The 19,807-nt window shown below is 50.0% G+C and overlaps 1 protein-coding gene across 1 annotated transcript in view; it reads left to right on the forward strand.

Annotated features, from left to right (window-relative positions):
• Positions 1-1,546: 1,546 nt before the first annotated feature.
• NSD2 (nuclear receptor binding SET domain protein 2) overlaps positions 1,547-19,807 on the forward strand; it is a 235,518-nt gene continuing 217,257 nt past the window's right edge. Inside the window, exon 1 of the mRNA XM_075346808.1 lies at positions 1,547-1,754. The gene's annotated coding sequence lies outside the window, so the exon portion shown is untranslated. The remainder of the gene's footprint in view (positions 1,755-19,807) is intronic.

The raw sequence follows: 19,807 nt of genomic DNA on the forward strand, positions 1-19,807 counted from the left end.
ATATCTACAGCCACCAGAAGGCGACATATAGAAATATCTACAGCCACCAGAGGGCGACATATAGAAATATCTACAGCCACCAGAGGGCGATGTATAGAAATATCTACAGCCACCAGAGGGCGACATATAGAAATATCTACAGCCACCAGAGGGCGATGTATAGAAATATCTACAGCCACCAGAGGGCGATGTATAGAAATATCTACAGCCACCAGAGGGCGATGTATAGAAATATCTACAGCCACCAGAGGGTGATGTATAGAAATATCTACAGCCACCAGAGGGCGATGTATAGAAATATCTACAGCCACCAGAGGGTGATGTATAGAAATATCTACAGCCACCAGAGGGCGATGTATAGAAATATCTACAGCCACCAGAGGGCGACATATAGAAATATCTACAGCCACCAGAGGGCGACGTATAGAAATATCTACAGCCACCAGAGGGCGACATATAGAAATATCTACAGCCACCAGAGGGCGATGTATAGAAATATCTACAGCCACCAGAGGGTGATGTATAGAAATATCTACAGCCACCAGAGGGCGATGTATAGAAATATCTACAGCCACGAGAGGGCGATGTATAGAAATATCTACAGCCACCAGAGGGCGATGTATAGAAATATCTACAGCCACCAGAGGGCGACATATAGAAATATCTACAGCCACCAGAGGGCGATGTATAGAAATATCTACAGCCACCAGAGGGCGACATATAGAAGTATCTACAGCCACCAGAGGGCGATGTATAGAAATATCTAAAGCCACCAGAGGGCGATGTATAGAAATATCTACAGCCACCAGAGGGCGATGTATAGAAATATCTACAGCCACCAGAGGGCGAGGTATAGAAATATCTACAGCCACCAGAGGGCGATGTATAGAAATATCTACAGCCACCAGAGGGCGATGTATAGAAATATCTACAGCCACCAGAGGGCGAGGTATAGAAATATCTACAGCCACCAGAGGGCGATGTATAGAAATATCTACAGCCACCAGAGGGCGATGTATAGAAATATCTACAGCCACCAGAGGGCGATGTATAGAAATATCTACAGCCACCAGAGGGCGATGTATAGAAATATCTACAGCCACCAGAGGGCGAGGTATAGAAATATCTACAGCCACCAGAGGGCGATGTATAGAAATATCTACAGCCACCAGAGGGCGATGTATAGAAATATCTACAGCCACCAGAGGGCGACATATAGAAGTATCTACAGCCACCAGAGGGCGATGTATAGAAATGTCACCAGAGGGCGTATGACGTAGATAGTTGCCTCGGTGATGACATATTGCACGATACGTCACTGTGATGACGTATGACGTTTTGCACGGTGACGCCACTGACGTCAGTGCGGGTGGGATTCTGCCCTCACTGTTACACGTTTTCCTCCTGTCGGGCCAGTAATGTTCCGGCATTGATAACGGCCCTCCTCCCCCCCACTCTTCCGCCATCCTTCCTCCCTCCTGACGTCACACCACAAACGTTACATTTGAAATGTCCGGTGTCGCCGCTGCTGCCTCCCCGCCCCCTCGCAGCCAATCACAGGCCGGAGATTTTCCCGCGGGCTGCTGCGAAGCGAGGGGCGTGTCCTGCCCCCTCCTCTCTCTCTGGTGGGCGTGTTGCTGTAGATGAAGGGGGAGTGGCCTGTCGCCGCCGTGTGCTGCCCGTCTGTGTCCATTGATTGCCAGCCAGGAGCAGCTCTCACCTCCGCCAGCGCAGACTGAGGATGCCACAGACAGGTGACTGACCGCGCGCCCCGTGTGTCCCTCCTCGGCCGCCGTCCGTGTCTCCGCGCCCGCTCCCCGGCCTGCCCGCCGCCGCTTCATGTTCCCCGTGCAGGGAGGGGGTGAGTGAGGGAGGTGGGCGGCTGGGCCTGAAACTTGGCGGGATCGCCTTTCTGCGTCTGCTCCGTGTGTAGTGCGGGCCCTGTACGTGGTGTCCATTATATGCTTATATCTACAGGCGGGATACGCTGTCCTGCCGCCTCTGTACACACTCAGACGGATTTTCTGCATCTGCAGCCGTTAGATTTTAGCCATCATTTTGCTACCTGTTGCAAAACTACAACTCCCAGCATGCACTCCGGCTCTGGGGACAGGTGTCCATGCAGGGGTGTGGGAAAGCTGGGTACAAGCACACTGTGGTCCTGTGCACTGGCCCCTACGTGTCTCCTTCCCACTGGGCCCCTCTTTGACTTCCTTTTTATTTCCTCCAGGCTCCTCGCCTGTAACTTCTCTGGCCTCACATTGTATCACAGCTGTGGGGCTTATTCGCACCGGTTTGGTGTCCATAACAATACTTTATTTATTTTTTTTCAATTTTTTTATTGCCGGTGTTCGTTGTATTGTGTGCTAATTAAAAAAAAAAAAATATATATATATTTTTTTGTTTTCATATCCAAGTTGCCCTTAGAGAGATAGATAGATAGATAGATATATATATATATATATATATATATATATATATATCTCTATGGGCAACATGACTATGAAAACAATAAAAAACTTTTTATATATATATCTCTCTATGGGCAATATTGATATGAAAACAATAAAATAAAAAAAATAATATATATATAATTTTTTTATTGTTTTCATATCCATGTTGCCCATAGAGACAGAGAGAGAGATATATATAAAATATATATATTTTTTTTTTCGCCAGCGCTCACTGTATGGGATAAGTATATTAGTTTTTGCGCACGTGAGGATAGCAAATGCTAACTTAAAAATAAAATAAAAAAAATTTAGATTTTGCATTATTCTTTTGGGTAAGAAAAGGGATGATATGAAATCTTTTTTTAATTTTTTTTTTTTTTTTTTTTACATTTCTCTTTGGAGACTTGAATCTGCAGTACCATGCAGGACTGTTAGGCCGCTTTTCCACTGCGTTCTGACCGTCGTTCACTGGTCCTGTCGGGGCTTCCGTCCGAAACCCCCCGCAAAACTGGTTCCAGACGTATGCGCCACTAGAGCCATTGACTATAATGAAGCAGATGGCGTCACCATGTGCTCTGTTGTGCACCATTTTTGGGAGTATACGCTTTCTGGAGACGGACACCCAGACGCAGTCTGAGGCCCCTTTTCACGCATCCGTTTTTTGCCATCAGTCACATTTCGTCGAATTTTGAAAAAGCTGGATTTGGTGACTGATGCCGCTGGATCAGTTTTTCTCATTGACTTGTATTAGCGACGGATGACATCACAGATCCGTCGAAAAATGTTTGTCCATCGGACGGAGACGACGTCCACAGTAACGTTTTTTGTGTATGTCGAAAAAACAGCGACTGATCCGTTACCATCTGTCGTTTGGTAGAATGGAAGCCTATGGGCGCAGGATTCGTCACCGTCCGTCGTTTGGTAGAATGGAAGACTGGGCGCAGGATTCGTCACCGTCCGTCGTTTGGTAGAATGGAAGCCTATGGGTGCAGGATTCGTCACCGTCCGTCGTTTGGTAGAATCGAAGCCTATGGGCGCAGGATTCGTCACCGTCCGTCGTTTGGTAGAATGGAAGCCTATGGGCGCAGGATTCGTCACCGTCTGTCGTTTGGTAGAATGGAAGACTATGGGCGCAGGATTCGTCACCGTCTGTCGTTTGGTAGAATGGAAGCCTATGGGCGCAGGATTCGTCACCGTCCGTCGTTTGGTAGCATGGAAGACTATGGGTGCAGGATTCGTCACCGTCCGTCGTTTGGTAGAATGGAAGGCTATGGGTGCAGGATTCGTCACCGTCTGTCGTTTGGTAGAATGGAAGCCTATGGGTGCAGGATTCGTCATCGTCTGTCGTTTGGTAGAATGGAAGACTATGGGTGCAGGATTCGTCACCGTCTGTCGTTTGGTAGAATGGAAGACTATGGGTGCAGGATTCGTCATCGTCTGTCGTTTGGTAGAATGGAAGACTATGGGTGCAGGATTCGTCACCGTCTGTCGTTTGGTAGAATGGAAGACTATGGGCGCAGGATTCGTCACCGTCTGTCGTTTGGTAGAATGGAAGACTATGGGCGCAGGATTCGTCACCGTCTGTCGTTTGGTAGAATGGAAGCCTATGGGCGCAGGATTCGTCACCGTCCGTCGTTTGGTAGCATGGAAGACTATGGGTGCAGGATTCGTCACCGTCCGTCGTTTGGTAGAATGGAAGGCTATGGGTGCAGGATTCGTCACCGTCTGTCGTTTGGTAGAATGGAAGCCTATGGGTGCAGGATTCGTCATCGTCTGTCGTTTGGTAGAATGGAAGACTATGGGTGCAGGATTCGTCACCGTCTGTCGTTTGGTAGAATGGAAGACTATGGGTGCAGGATTCGTCATCGTCTGTCGTTTGGTAGAATGGAAGACTATGGGTGCAGGATTCGTCACCGTCTGTCGTTTGGTAGAATGGAAGACTATGGGTGCAGGATTCGTCATCGTCTGTCGTTTGGTAGAATGGAAGACTATGGGTGCAGGATTCGTCACCGTCTGTCGTTTGGTAGAATGGAAGACTATGGGTGCAGGATTCGTCACCGTCTGTCGTTTGGTAAAATGGAAGACTACGGGCGCAGGATTCGTCACCGTCCATCATTCTTAGAATGGAAGCCTATGGGCGCAGGATTCGTCACCGTCTGTCGTTTGGTAGAATGGAAGACTATGGGTGCAGGATTCGTCATCGTCTGTCGTTTGGTAGAATGGAAGACTATGGGTGCAGGATTCGTCACCGTCTGTCGTTTGGTAAAATGGAAGACTACGGGCGCAGGATTCGTCACCGTCCATCATTCTTAGAATGGAAGCCTATGGGCGCAGGATTCGTCACCGTCTGTCGTTTGGTAGAATGGAAGACTATGGGTGCAGGATTCGTCATCGTCTGTCGTTTGGTAGAATGGAAGACTATGGGTGCAGGATTCGTCACCGTCTGTCGTTTGGTAGAATGGAAGCCTATGGGTGCAGGATTCGTCACCGTCTGTCGTTTGGTAGAATGGAAGCCTATGGGTGCAGGATTCGTCACCGTCTGTCGTTTGGTAGAATGGAAGCCTATGGGTGCAGGATTCGTCACCGTCTGTCGTTTGGTAGAATGGAAGCCTATGGGTGCAGGATTCGTCACGTCCGTCGTTTGGTAGAATGGAAGACTATGGGTGCAGGATTCGTCACCGTCTGTCGTTTGGTAGAATGGAAGCCTATGGGCGCAGGATTCGTCACCGTCCATCGTTCTTAGAATGGAAGCCTATTGGCGCAGGATTCGTCACCGTCCGTCGTTTGGTAGAATGGAAGACTATGGGTGCAGGATTCGTCACCGTCTGTCGTTTGGTAGAATGGAAGACTATGGGCGCAGGATTCGTCACCGTCTGTCGTTTGGTAGAATGGAAGCCTATGGGTGCAGGATTCGTCACCGTCTGTCGTTTGGTAGAATGGAAGACTATGGGCGCAGGATTCGTCATCGTCCGTCGTTTGGTAGAATGGAAGACTATGGGTGCAGGATTCGTCACCGTCCGTCGTTTGGTAGAATGGAAGGCTATGGGTGCAGGATTCGTCACCGTCCGTCGTTTGGTAGAATGGAAGACTATGGGCGCAGGATTCGTCACCGTCTGTCGTTTGGTAGAATGGAAGCCTATGGGCGCAGGATTCGTCACCGTCTGTCGTTTGGTAGAATGGAAGCCTATGGGCGCAGGATTCGTCACCGTCTGTCGTTTGGTAGAATGGAAGCCTATGGGTGCAGGATTCGTCATCGTCTGTCGTTTGGTAGAATGGAAGCCTATGGGCGCAGGATTCGTCACCGTCCGTCGTTTGGTAGAATGGAAGACTATGGGTGCAGGATTCGTCACCGTCCGTCGTTTGGTAGAATGGAAGCCTATGGGCGCAGGATTCGTCACCGTCCGTCGTTTGGTAGAATGGAAGCCTATGGGCGCAGGATTCGTCATCGTCTGTCGTTTGGTAGAATGGAAGACTATGGGTGCAGGATTCGTCACCGTCTGTCGTTTGGTAAAATGGAAGACTACGGGCGCAGGATTCGTCACCGTCCATCATTCTTAGAATGGAAGCCTATGGGCGCAGGATTCGTCACCGTCTGTCGTTTGGTAGAATGGAAGACTATGGGTGCAGGATTCGTCATCGTCTGTCGTTTGGTAGAATGGAAGACTATGGGTGCAGGATTCGTCACCGTCTGTCGTTTGGTAAAATGGAAGACTACGGGCGCAGGATTCGTCACCGTCCATCATTCTTAGAATGGAAGCCTATGGGTGCAGGATTCGTCACCGTCCATCATTCTTAGAATGGAAGCCTATGGGCGCAGGATTCGTCACCGTCTGTCGTTTGGTAAAATGGAAGACTATGGGCGCAGGATTCGTCACCGTCTGTCGTTTGGTAGAATGGAAGCCTATGGGTGCAGGATTCGTCACCGTCTGTCGTTTGGTAGAATGGAAGCCTATGGGTGCAGGATTCGTTACCGTCTGTCGTTTGGTAGAATGGAAGCCTATGGGTGCAGGATTCGTCACGTCCGTCGTTTGGTAGAATGGAAGACTATGGGTGCAGGATTCGTCACCGTCTGTCGTTTGGTAGAATGGAAGCCTATGGGCGCAGGATTCGTCACCGTCCATCGTTCTTAGAATGGAAGCCTATTGGCGCAGGATTCGTCACCGTCCGTCGTTTGGTAGAATGGAAGACTATGGGTGCAGGATTCGTCACCGTCTGTCGTTTGGTAGAATGGAAGCCTATGGGCGCAGGATTCGTCACCGTCTGTCGTTTGGTAGAATGGAAGACTATGGGCGCAGGATTCGTCACCGTCTGTCGTTTGGTAGAATGGAAGCCTATGGGTGCAGGATTCGTCACCGTCTGTCGTTTGGGCGCAGGATTCGTCACCGTCCGTCGTTTGGTAGAATGGAAGCCTATGGGTGCAGGATTCGTCATCGTCTGTCGTTTGGTAGAATGGAAGCCTATGGGCGCAGGATTCGTCACCGTCCGTCGTTTGGTAGAATGGAAGACTATGGGTGCAGGATTCGTCACCGTCCGTCGTTTGGTAGAATGGAAGCCTATGGGCGCAGGATTCGTCACCGTCCGTCGTTTGGTAGAATGGAAGCCTATGGGCGCAGGATTCGTCACCGTCTGTCGTTTGGTAGAATGGAAGACTATGGGTGCAGGATTCGTTATCGTCTGTCGTTTGGTAGAATGGAAGACTATGGGTGCAGGATTCGTCACCGTCTGTCGTTTGGTAAAATGGAAGACTACGGGCGCAGGATTCGTCACCGTCCATCATTCTTAGAATGGAAGCCTATGGGCGCAGGATTCGTCACCGTCTGTCGTTTGGTAGAATGGAAGACTATGGGTGCAGGATTCGTCATCGTCTGTCGTTTGGTAGAATGGAAGACTATGGGTGCAGGATTCGTCACCGTCTGTCGTTTGGTAAAATGGAAGACTACGGGCGCAGGATTCGTCACCGTCCATCATTCTTAGAATGGAAGCCTATGGGTGCAGGATTCGTCACCGTCCATCATTCTTAGAATGGAAGCCTATGGGCGCAGGATTCGTCACCGTCTGTCGTTTGGTAAAATGGAAGACTATGGGCGCAGGATTCGTCACCGTCTGTCGTTTGGTAGAATGGAAGCCTATGGGTGCAGGATTCGTCACCGTCTGTCGTTTGGTAGAATGGAAGCCTATGGGTGCAGGATTCGTCACCGTCTGTCGTTTGGTAGAATGGAAGCCTATGGGTGCAGGATTCGTCACGTCCGTCGTTTGGTAGAATGGAAGACTATGGGTGCAGGATTCGTCACCGTCTGTCGTTTGGTAGAATGGAAGCCTATGGGCGCAGGATTCGTCACCGTCCATCGTTCTTAGAATGGAAGCCTATTGGCGCAGGATTCGTCACCGTCCGTCGTTTGGTAGAATGGAAGACTATGGGTGCAGGATTCGTCACCGTCTGTCGTTTGGTAGAATGGAAGCCTATGGGCGCAGGATTCGTCACCGTCTGTCGTTTGGTAGAATGGAAGACTATGGGCGCAGGATTCGTCACCGTCTGTCGTTTGGTAGAATGGAAGCCTATGGGCGCAGGATTCGTCACCGTCTGTCGTTTGGTAGAATGGAAGCCTATGGGTGCAGGATTCGTCACCGTCTGTCGTTTGGTAGAATGGAAGCCTATGGGTGCAGGATTCGTCACCGTCTGTCGTTTGGTAGAATGGAAGCCTATGGGCGCAGGATTCGTCACCGTCCGTCGTTTGGTAGAATGGAAGCCTATGGGCGCAGGATTCGTCACCGTCCGTCGTTTGGTAGAATGGAAGCCTATGGGCGCAGGATTCGTCACCGTCCGTCGTTTGGTAGAATGGAAGCCTATGGGCGCAGGATTCGTCACCGTCCGTCGTTTGGTAGAATGGAAGCCTATGGGCGCAGGATTCGTCACCGTCCGTCGTTTGGTAGAATGGAAGCCTATGGGCGCAGGATTCGTCACCGTCCATCATTCTTAGAATGGAAGCCTATGGGCGCAGGATTCGTCACCGTCCATCATTCTTAGAATGGAAGCCTATGGGCGCAGGATTCGTCACCGTCCATCATTCTTAGAATGGAAGCCTATGGGCGCAGGATTCGTCACCGTCTGTCGTTTGGTAGAATGGAAGCCTATGGGCGCAGGATTCGTCACCGTCCATCATTCTTAGAATGGAAGCCTATGGGCGCAGGATTCGTCACCGTCTGTCGTTTGGTAGAATGGAAGCCTATGGGCGCAGGATCAATCGTCATCCGTCAAATGACGGATTCCGTTTTTTAACTGAGCATGCTCCAATTATTACTTAGCCCCCAGCTAATCGGATCCGTCAAAAAACAGATCTGTCGCATCAGTTTAGCCACAATCTGCGACAGATCCGTCGAGAAAACAGTTTGACTGATGGCAAAAAACTGATGTGTGAAAGGGGCCTATTATGTCTGTGTGTCCGCCTCCAGCAAGCGTATGTCCCCAAAAATGGTGCACGACAGAGCACACGGTGATTCCGTCTGCTTCATTATAGTCAATGGCCCCAGTGGCGCATACGTCTGAAACCCGTTTTACGGGAGGTTCGGACAGAAGATCGAAACGCAGTGGGAAAGCGGCCTGCTTTATGACGCGCAGACTAGCCCCCTTCTGAGGCGTACAATAATGGTGGAGAGTCCCAATCATGTTAGGGGGGCGTCTGAGTGACCTCAGTTCCCGGCCTCGTACGTTCTACTGTCACAATTGGTAGCGGCGTCTAATCGGTTAATCTTCTGGGTCTGGTGCAGCTTTAGGCCTTGTGCGCACAGTGCTTTTTTTTTATGCAGATTGTGGCCCGAATCTTTGTGTATCTTCATGCCAGCAAAGTCAATGAGAATTCTGCTGTGCACACGTTGCTTATTTTTTCCTTGCAGATTTGGTTCAGAAAATAATCTGCAGCCGGTCAATGGTAGGGGCGGTTTTTAACCCTTTCACCCATTGACTTCCATTAAAAAAAGGCATGTGGGGTTTTTTATGCGTTTTTCTGCCAGCAAGTTCAAATTTCATGCAGAACATTTCTGCACCAAATCTGCAGCGTGCGCACATAGCCCTAGACTTAGGTGTTGGCTGTGGACTTGGCAGTGATTCCCGTTATTTGGGTCCCTTGTAACTTTCAGTACCGCACTGAGTTCCCGGTGTGCCACCATTTGTTACTAGGCCATTACTTAAAGGGAACCTGTCACCACTTTTTCGGTCTATAAGCTGCGGCCACCACCACCGGGCTCTTATATACAGCATTATAACATGCTGTATATAAGAGCACAGGCCGGGGGTATAACATAAAAAACACTTGATAATACTTGCCTAATGGTCGCGCGGTGAGCCTTATGGGCGTCTCCGTTGTCCGGTGCGGGCGCCTCCTCTTTCGGCCATCTTCATCCTCTTTCTGAAGCCCGTGTGCATGACGCATCCTACAACATACACACTCGCCGGTCCTGCGCAGGCGCACTACAATACTTTGATCTGCCTGCTCAGGACCTGAATGCCGGCGGGTGTATGATGTTGGACCCCTCATGCACCACGGCTAGAGAAGTAGCACAAAGATGGCCAAAAGAGGAGGCACCGGCCAACAAGACGCCCATAAAGGCCCACCGTGCGATCGTTAGGTAAGTATTATAAAGTGTTTTTATGTTATACCCCCGGCCTGGGCTCTTATATATAGCGTGTTAGAATGCTGTATATAAGAGCCCGGTGGTGGTGGCCGCAGCTTATAGGCCGAAAAAGTGGTGACTGGTTCCCTTTAACAGATTTTCCCATCCGATTATCCGCGATGTTACAGTACCAGCGCTCTATGAATTTCCTCCACCGTGTCTGTGGCATGTTAACATTAGGCTGCGGATTTAACCCTTTGCGGTTTAAAACTCTACCATTTGCGCAGGGCGCTGCTGTTTTTGGATCGTTCCTGTGTGCACACCGCCGGAGGAGGGAGGTTTTTCAGCTTTTTGCTTCCTAGTGCACAAGGGTGATTGACATGCATTTTTTTGCGTTTAACTTGACACCTTTTTCCCCCTGTAAGTGCTAATTAATGCATTGCAAATTATGGAGAATCCTGCATGGGTGTCCTGCAAGTAAAAAAAAAAATGTATACGTACGAGAATCGTCTTCCATTACTAACGTATTCTGGCAGAATACAGGGGCCCATTCACGTGGCCGGTGGGTCGTGAGTTGGAAGGGCAGATGTTGGCACCGCCGTGCCATTTCTACAGATTTGGATACAATTTCTTCTTTTTTAATGGATTCCATAGGACTGGGAAGTGAGTTGTCTTCCTGCTGGATCCGCTGCTGATTGTGTCCTATTGCAGCCTCAGTCTGAGGAGATGTCTTCCATGCGGCTGCTGACCTCCGGAGAGGTCTGGATTAATCCCAATGACTTGGGGCGTTGCAGGCGCCCACATTCATGGGTTGGTTTTCATTTCTAATCTTATTGTCTGTTTATTGACCAGCGTACATCTCCATCTCTGGCTCTAATCGGTTTGGCTGTCACTATGGGCGGCCATCTTTTTGTGACGGACCAGGGTTGAGGTTGCATCCTTTTAATAATTAACAGGAATGACTCCCATAGAAGGGAGGCACGGTGGCTCAGTGGTTAGCACTGCAGTCTTGCAGCGCTGGGGTCCTGGGTTCAAATCCCACCAAGGACAACCTCTGCAAGGAGTTTGTATGTTCTCCCCGTGTTTTCGTGGGTTTCCTCCGGGTCTCTGGTTTCCTCCCACCCTTCAAAGACATACAGATAGGGACTTTAGATTGTGAGCCCCGATGGGGACAGTGTTGCCACTGTATGTATCTCTAATGCAGCGGTCTTATAATAGTGAACTAAATAAGTATATTATATATTGATATAATAATATTTATTCATTTATATAGCGCTGTTAATTCCACAGCGCTTTACATACATTGGCAACGCTGTCCCCATTGGGGCTCACAATCTAGAGTCCCTATCTGTATGTCTTTGGAGTGTGGGAGGAAACTGGAGAACCCGGAGGAAACCCACGCAAACACGGGAAGAACATACAAACTCCTTGCAGATGTTGTCCTTGGTGAGGTTTGATCCCAGGGCCCCAGCGCTGCAAGACTGCAGTGCTAACCACCGAGCCACCACAAGACTGCAGTGCTAACCACCGAGCCACCACAAGACTGCAGTGCTAACCACTGAGCCACCGTGCCGCCCTACTGATGAATCTAATTTGGGTCTCCCTTCGACCCAGGTGTCTTCATCACTACAGTTTCTGGGGCACTTGTTGGCATTGGGACTCTGAATCTTAGTTTCATACTTGCTGTGGTTTGCTCCTACATTGGCTAAATTAAGGTTTGCACGCAATGTTCGTCTTAATTCTTTGCGTACGTCTGTGCATCACAGTTTAAGCTCAGCTCAACCAAAAAAAGTGTAAACCCAAATTTGTGGACATCAACGGCATATTTGAGGCTGTCATGTTGATGAGGAGACCCTCATCCAGTCCGTGTATCGAGGTCCGAACTCTCTGACCGCGACACATGGACATCTGAATGAGGCTTTATAGCGTACACTGCACCTGGAGGACTATAGGAGCCTATGGGTGGCTCGGTGGTGGTTAGCGCTGTATGGCGGCTCGGGTGAGCTTAAGTCTGCACGGCGGCTCTGTAGTTAGCACTGTTGCTTTGCAGCGCTGGGGTTCTGTGTTCAGATGCCCCCATTGACCCCTTCTATACAGCAGCTCGGTGGTTGTTAGCACTGTACTGTGTCACGGTGGTTAGCACTGTTGCTTTGCAGCATTTGTGTCCTGTGTTCAAATGTCCCCAATGACAACATCTGTACGGCGGCTCAGTAGTTAGCACTGTTGCTTTGCAGGCCTAGGGTCCTGTGTTCAAATGCCCTCAATGACAACATCTGTACGGTGACTCAGGGATGTTTAGCTCGGCACGGCGGCTCAGTGGTTAGCACCGTTGCTTTTCAGGGCCGGGGTCCTGTGTTTAAATGCCCTAAATGACATCTCTACAGCGGCTCGGTGGTTGTTAGCGCTGTACGGTGGCTTGATGGTTAGCACTGTTGATTTGCAGAATTTGGGTCCTGTGTTCAAATATCCCCAATGACAACATCTGTACGGTGTCTCGGGGGTGGTTATCGCTGCACGGAGGCTCAGTGGTTAGCACCGTTGCTTTACAGGGCACAGGTCCTGTGCTTAAAGGCCACAAGTGACATCTGTACAGCGTCTCGGTGGTTGTTAGCACTGTTGATTTGCAGTGCTGGGGTCCTGTGTTCAAATGCCCCTTAATGACCAGATCTGTACGGTGACTCAGGGTTGTTTAGCGCTGCACAACAGCTCAGTGGTTAGCACTGTTGCTTTGCAGCGCTGAGGTCCTGTGATGAATTCCTCCACCCCACAACGAAAACATCTGTACAGCACAGCTCTGTGGTTGTTAGCGTTGTACGGCGGCATAGGGGTTAGCCGTGTTGCTTTGCAGCGCTGGGGTCCTGTGTTCAATTCCTTACTCCCCCCCCCCCCCCCCAACGACAACATCTCTATGGCGGCTCGGTGGTTGTTAGCACTGTACGGCGGCATGGGGGTTAGCAGTGTTGCTTTGCAGCGCTGAGGTCCTGTGTTCAATTCCTTACTTTCCCCCCCCTCCCCGACGACAACATCAGTATGGCGGCTCGGTGGTTGTTAGCACTGTACGGCAGCTCGAGGGTGGTTAGTACTGTTGCTTTGCAGTGATTTGGTCCTGTGTTCAAATCCCTCCCCAATGACATCTACGGTGTTTGCAGGGGGTTTCCTCGGGTTCCTTTAAACACTCCAAAGACTGGTAGTGAATTTATATTGAGTCCCTATGGGGACAGTGATGTCTGTACAGCGCCGCGGAATATGATGGTGCTGTATAAGCAAAGCATAATCAATAATGGCCTCCATACTCATTAGAGTAAGTCCAGGAGGCTATCTGTGTTGGAGCCCCCTATACCGGCTCCTCACTCCCCTCCCCCCATTGAACGCACCTGCATGCTTAATTGGGTTCAGTGTGTATGGGGGAGCCGGAGTGGATGGCTCTCAGCCAAAAGAGCATTCGCACCGCTGGTGTTTAAAATGTACGAACACAAAAGCGCCCATCCTACCACCGCCTAGCGGGGACCATAATGATCCGCAGCAGCAGCGGTCATGTGTTGGGAGATATGGAGGAATTGCTTGTATAGCAATTGTCCGGTCTATTTTTGCAATCGCTCCTTTGTACGAGCAGGATTGTTAGCGGTTTTCCTGCCTCCGTACCGTGCAGTCGTCTCGGGGTCTCCGTGCTCTTGGTCGCACGTCCTTGTGCCATCAGCAGCGTCGTGGGTTGTTGCTCGCACGCGATGCCCTCGGTGCTCACCAGCGATGGCTGTAGAGGAGGCCGTATCATGCAGATTTCAGCTCTGCAGTCGGCGGCGGTGAAAGGCTCTGTATAATAACGGCAGAGGAATGCTAATATAAAGGAGCTGCTCCTCGCAGGGTGAATGAGAGGCGCTCGGGGCCTGCTTTTCCTCGCCGGCTTTTGCAAACAATACAATGCAGAAATGTGTGAGAATTTCGGGATATTGCAGAATCCCCCCCCCCCCCCCCGCCCTCTCTCCTCCCCGGATGCCTTTACTGTTCTGAAGGGGGGGTCGTGTTATGCACTTTCGGGGGTATTTACAGCAATACTGTACTTTGCGAAGGGCAAATCTAAACCAGTGCATTTGTGCAGCCCCCCCCATTGAGGAGCTTGTAGGCTCGGGAGCAGCTGCCTGGCCCCGGACGCCTGGAATAGGGTGAAAGTTGAGCAGGGATTAGTCATGCTGGGTCCCGGGCCGTCCTGTACCCGACATCTTAGGGGAGAGAACAATATGCCCAATTCGTTTTACTCTCCTTCTCTTGGGGGGGGGGGGACGACTCCTGGGGACCGGCTGAAGGGCCCCGTACTGTATGGGTTCGCTGGCTTTCAGCAATGCAGATTACATGTGTGCGCGGCATGGTCGGAAGTCAGGAGACGGCCCTAATCCTATTTCCTCTGACTCAGGAGTCGTCATTCGTTTGTGCATTCCTGGAAATGGGGTCACTGGGATTTGATGATGGGGGTTATTAGTGACTCTGTATGTGTATTTAGGGATTGTGGTATTTACTGTTCTATACACATCTGGAGCGTCACGAGAAACTGATTATAGGTCGTCAATATCGGTTCGGGGGTGGTCTCCACGGATCACATATCTGTAGGGTGCACGGAGCAGAACATTGCCCCTCCGTACACCGTGTAGGGGGCCGTTCTTGGCTACTGCCGCTTGGGTCACATTCGCTGAATTGCAGTACCCAAGAACGGCCATGTAAGGCTAGTTTCACACTTGCGTTCAGCGCATTCCGTCACTATGGAGAATAGAGTAGTCCGTTAACGGACAGTGCTATTCTCCATAGAGTTGTATGGACGACGCACTGTAACGCAAGTGTCTGCGTTGCATCCGCTGGACGACGCAGCGTCGTTATTTTGACGCTGCGTCGGGCGGATGGAACGCAGCATGTAGCGTTTTTCTGCGCTTGGCGGAGTGTAAAAAAAACGCAACCTGCAGGAATCCGTTAGGCGTCCGTTGTTTTTATAATGGACGCCTATGGTGGCGGATTCCGTTAGAATGTGTCATTTGATGTATTCCGTTAACGCAGCTGTCTTTACACAACTGCGCATGCTCAGATGTGTAAAGTCAAGGAAAAAAAACTACAACGGATTGCGTTATTTTGTACGATCTGTAGCATGCGTTGTGCCACTATATGCAACGCATCCGTTGCATGCGTCACACAACGCAATGCTACGGATCCCGTCCAACGCAAGTGTGAAACTAGCCTTAGGCTGCTTTCACACATCCGGTTTTTGCTGTGCGGCACAATCCGGCTCTTTGCAGAAAAAACGCAACAGGTTTTTTTTTGCCGCCGGTTGCGTATTTTCCGCATAGACTTTCATCAGTGCCGGATTGTGCCGCATGGCCTTGCGTTCAGTCTGGTTTTTGCCGGATGCGGCATATTTAGCCAATGCGGCGGCCGGATGAAACGTTGCCTGGCAAGGTTTTTTTGCCCGGCAAAAAAAAAAAAACGCATCGTGCTGCATCCGGCCGATGCGCCGCTTTTTCCAATGCATGCCTATGGATGCTGGATGCGGCAAAACTGCATCCGGCCGCCGCATGTGTGTTTTTGCACTGCGCATGCTCAGTAGCTTGCCGCAACCGGCAAAAGCCGGACGGGCCGCATGTAAAAACTTGCGCAAAGGATCCATTTTTTTTCACCGCATGCGTTGCATAGGTTTTAGAGCCGGATTTACCACTGTGCAACCAGCTCTGTCCTCACCTATTGTACCATCACCCATTCCCTGTAGACTGTGAGCCCTCGCGGGCAGGGACCTCTCTCCTCCTATACCAGTCTTTTGTACTGTTAAAGGGAACCTGTCATCAGAAATTTAGCTATAAAGCTAAAAGTTCCCCCCTCTGCAGCTCCTGGGCTGCATTCTAGGAAGCTTCCTATAGTTTTTGTGGCACCTTTTATCCCAAAATAAACACTTTGTAAACTGGTACCTTTTCGTATGTAAATTTCTTAAATTTTCCATGTGGGCGGGCTGCCTGGGGTCCGTTGCTGTTCCTCCAGCATAATTACGCCGCCCCCGAACGCTGATTTTGAAAGCTCATGACACCGCCCCTGGGTGCCCGTGGTCCCGCGCATGCGCTGTTCCACAGTAGCGGTGCCGTGCACTGTGTGCACGTGTGACCGCTGTGACGCTTTGCGCGGGCACGAGGTTATGGGCGGCGCTGTTAGTGTCATCAGTAAGTGCCGCCCATAACCTCGTGACCGCACTTTCCCCGATTCCTCCAGCGTTATGCGCAAGCGCTCGCTGGCCCGATGACCGGACGTCACCTCCTTCCCATCCTGCTCAGCAGCAGGAAATAGATGGGAGGAGCGCTGGAGGAATAGGGGAAAGTGCGGTCACGAGGTTATGGGCGGCACTTACTGATGACACTAACAGCGCCGCCCATAACCTCGTGCCCGCGCAAAGCGTCACAGCGGTCACACGTGCACACAGTGAACGGCACCGCTACTGTGGAACAGCGCATGTGCGGGACCACGGGCACCCAGGGGCGGTGTCATGAGCTTTCAAAATCAGCGTTCGGGGGCGGCGTAATTATGCTGGAGGAACAGCAACGGACCCCAGGCAGCCCGCCCACATGGAAAATTTAAGAAATTTACATACGAAAAGGTACCAGTTTACAAAGTGTTTATTTTGGGATAAAAGGTGCCACAAAAACTATAGGAAGCTTCCTAGAATGCAGCCCAGGAGCTGCAGAGGGGGGAACTTTTAGCTTTATAGCTAAATTTCTGATGACAGGTTCCCTTTAATGATTGTTGTACGTGTACCCTCTCTCACTTGTAAAGCGCCATGGAATAAATGGCGCTATAATAATAATTTAGCCGCACTGATAAAACCAGATGTGTGAAAGTAGACAAAGGCTAGGTTCACACTTCCGTTGTTTTGCATCAGTCACAATCAGTCGCCTTGAGGAATTACGGTATCCTGCAAAATATTTTGCAGGAATCCAGTTTTTTCCCCATAGACTTCTATTAGCAATGGATTGTGACTGATGGCCTTGCGTTGCATCCGCTGCGAACGGTTCAGTCGTTTAGTGACTGACCGTCAGGCGGGAGAAACGCTGAATGTAACATTTTTGGAACGGCAAAAAAAACGGACTCCGCAGGTGTCCGTCACAATCCGTCACAAGCTATAATGAATGTCTATGGTGCTGGATTCCGTCATGCTCTACTGAGCATGCCCAGCATGTTTGGCACACCCATTGGGCTGTCCCAAACACAAATGGATCACAACGCATCCGTCAAAGAATGGATGCACGACGGATGTAACTGAGGCGACGGATCCATTTTTTCACCGGATTACTGTGAACGGAATCTTGTGAAATTACACATCCGTTGTGTCAGTTGACATCTCAAAAATGAAGTATCCGTCATTGCGTCGCAACAGCGGACCTGACGGAAGCAAAACAACGGGAGTGTGAACCTAGCCTAAGCTGCACTCGGCAACTTCTGCAGAACTTGGTTGGGTTGACCCAATTTTCCTACAATGGCAAATGCTAAGGGAAAAGGTTCAGGCTAGATGTAAAGGGAGCCTGTCACCAGTTTTTGGGTTTTTTTTTTTTTGTGTATAAGCTGCGGCCATCACCAGTGAGTGTATGTGTATGTATGTGTATGTATGTGTATGTATGTGTATGTATGTGTATGTATATATATGTATATATATAATATATATATATGAGCCCAGGCCGCTCTGAAGAATGTCAGAAACACCTTTATTATACTCACCTGCGTGGTGGTCTTGGGTCCTCCCGTGCAGTCGCCGTCCTCCTTCCCGTCCCTGTGTGGATCACGCGTCCTAAATCATCCACATAGTGTCCTCCATCGTGCTCCTGCGCATGTGCACTTTCATCTGCCCGGCTGAGGGTAGCGCAAAGTCCTGTAGTGCACATGCGCGGGCGGTGTTTGACCTTTCCTCGCGCCTGCGCATTACAGTGACTTGCTCTGCCCTCAGCCAAGTTGACCAAAGTGCGCATGCGCAGGAGCGTGATGGAGGGCACTGTGTAGATGATGTAGGATGCGTCCTGCACATGGGAGTTGGAAGGGGGACAGCGACTGCACAAGATGAAGGAAGCGCCGGACCAAGATCAGCGGTGCCCATTTGACCGGACCACCCTGCAGGTGAGTATAATAAAGGTGTTTGTTACATTACACAGAGAGGTCTGGGCTCATATATACAGTTATCTAGAATGCTTTATATAAGGGCTCACTGGTGGTGGCCGCATCTCATTGGTGAGAAACCTGATGACCAGTTCTGTTTAAGCATATCCGATCCATGGTACTCGAAGCAGATAAGGCTGCTCTCACACATCCGGTTTTTGCTGTGCGGCACAATACGGCACTCTGCAGAAACAACGCAACCGGGTTTTTTTTCCGACGGTTGCGTTTTTTCCCCAAAGACTTGCATTAGCGCCATATTGTGCCGCATGGCCTTGCGTTACGTCAGTTTTTTGCCGGATGCGGCGTATTTAGCCCATGCGGCGGCCGGATGGAATGTTGCCTGGCACGTTTTTTTTGTGCGGCGAAAAAACGCATCGCGCCAAATCCGGCGCAATGCAGCGCAAATCACAATGCAAGCCTATGGACGCCGGATGCGGTTTTTTTGCACTGCGCGTGCACTCTCAATACATGCATTGCACACTCATCTGAACCGAGCGTGCATGTGTATCAGGAGGCTGAGCACAAGCACTGTTGGTAGATGGCAAACTAAAGTGTGTTTTGTGGCTTTCGGGGGGGGGGTTGATGGTGTCAATCTTTTTTTTTTTTTTTTTTTTTTTTTTTCTGTTGTACAGACAGCTCTAGTGTTTTATGTTAGCGCCTTCAAATCCATATTTGCATTATTTACAGGTTTGTTTGTTTTTTTTACTATTCTAATAAATTTCGAATGAAAATTGAAGCAGCTTTGCCTGTCGTTTTCCTTCCACAGCTTCTATGCAGACCTATGTGTCTCCATGGTAACAGACCACAACAAACAAAAATTGTCCTATTTGTCTCCATATCACTTTTTTGCTTTGTGCAAAAAAAAAAAAGGGGGGGGATAGATAAAAAGGAAAATGACTGCGTCGGTTTCCATGGGGGACGCATGGGAGCTGCGCACACAAAGCGGTTGGACAGTAAAAGCCTGTTAAAATGTTGCGTGATTTTTATTTTTTATCTCTCTAGCAGCCTGGATATGACTGCACATTAGCTGCTTTCAAACATCATCCTTTTGCCATCGGGCACAATCCAGCAAAAACCTGAAAAAAAAACGGATCCAGCGTCTGTTGCCGCCGGATCTGTTTTTTTTTTCCTCCATAGACTTCTATTAGCGCCGGATGGAACGTTTTTCGTCTCAGGCGTGTTTTATAATGTAAGCCTATGGACGCCAGATCTGGCGTAATGCGGCAAAAAAAAAAGAAAAACTGATACGGCCGCCGGATCCGGTTTTTTGAACTGAGCATGCTCAGTAACACAACGGATACGTCAAGCTGATGCAACTGATTCGTTTTTTCGCCGGATCGTGCCTGATGCCAAAAAACTGATGTCTGAAAGCAGCCTTAGGCCGGTTTCACACATCCGGCTTTTCACCGGATTCGGCGCACGCCAGTACAGTGTATACAGTACAATGGCAGGGCGACAAGCACCGGTCACATCCTGTCATGTGACCGGAGCATTTGACCCGGAAGTTGCGGCGCTGCCATTGTACTGTGTACACGGTACTGGTGTGCGCCAAATCCGGTGAAAAGCCGGATGTGTGAAACCGG

The sequence above is a fragment of the Anomaloglossus baeobatrachus genome, chromosome 1, assembly GCF_048569485.1.
Source record: "Anomaloglossus baeobatrachus isolate aAnoBae1 chromosome 1, aAnoBae1.hap1, whole genome shotgun sequence".
NCBI lineage: Eukaryota > Metazoa > Chordata > Amphibia > Anura > Aromobatidae > Anomaloglossus > Anomaloglossus baeobatrachus.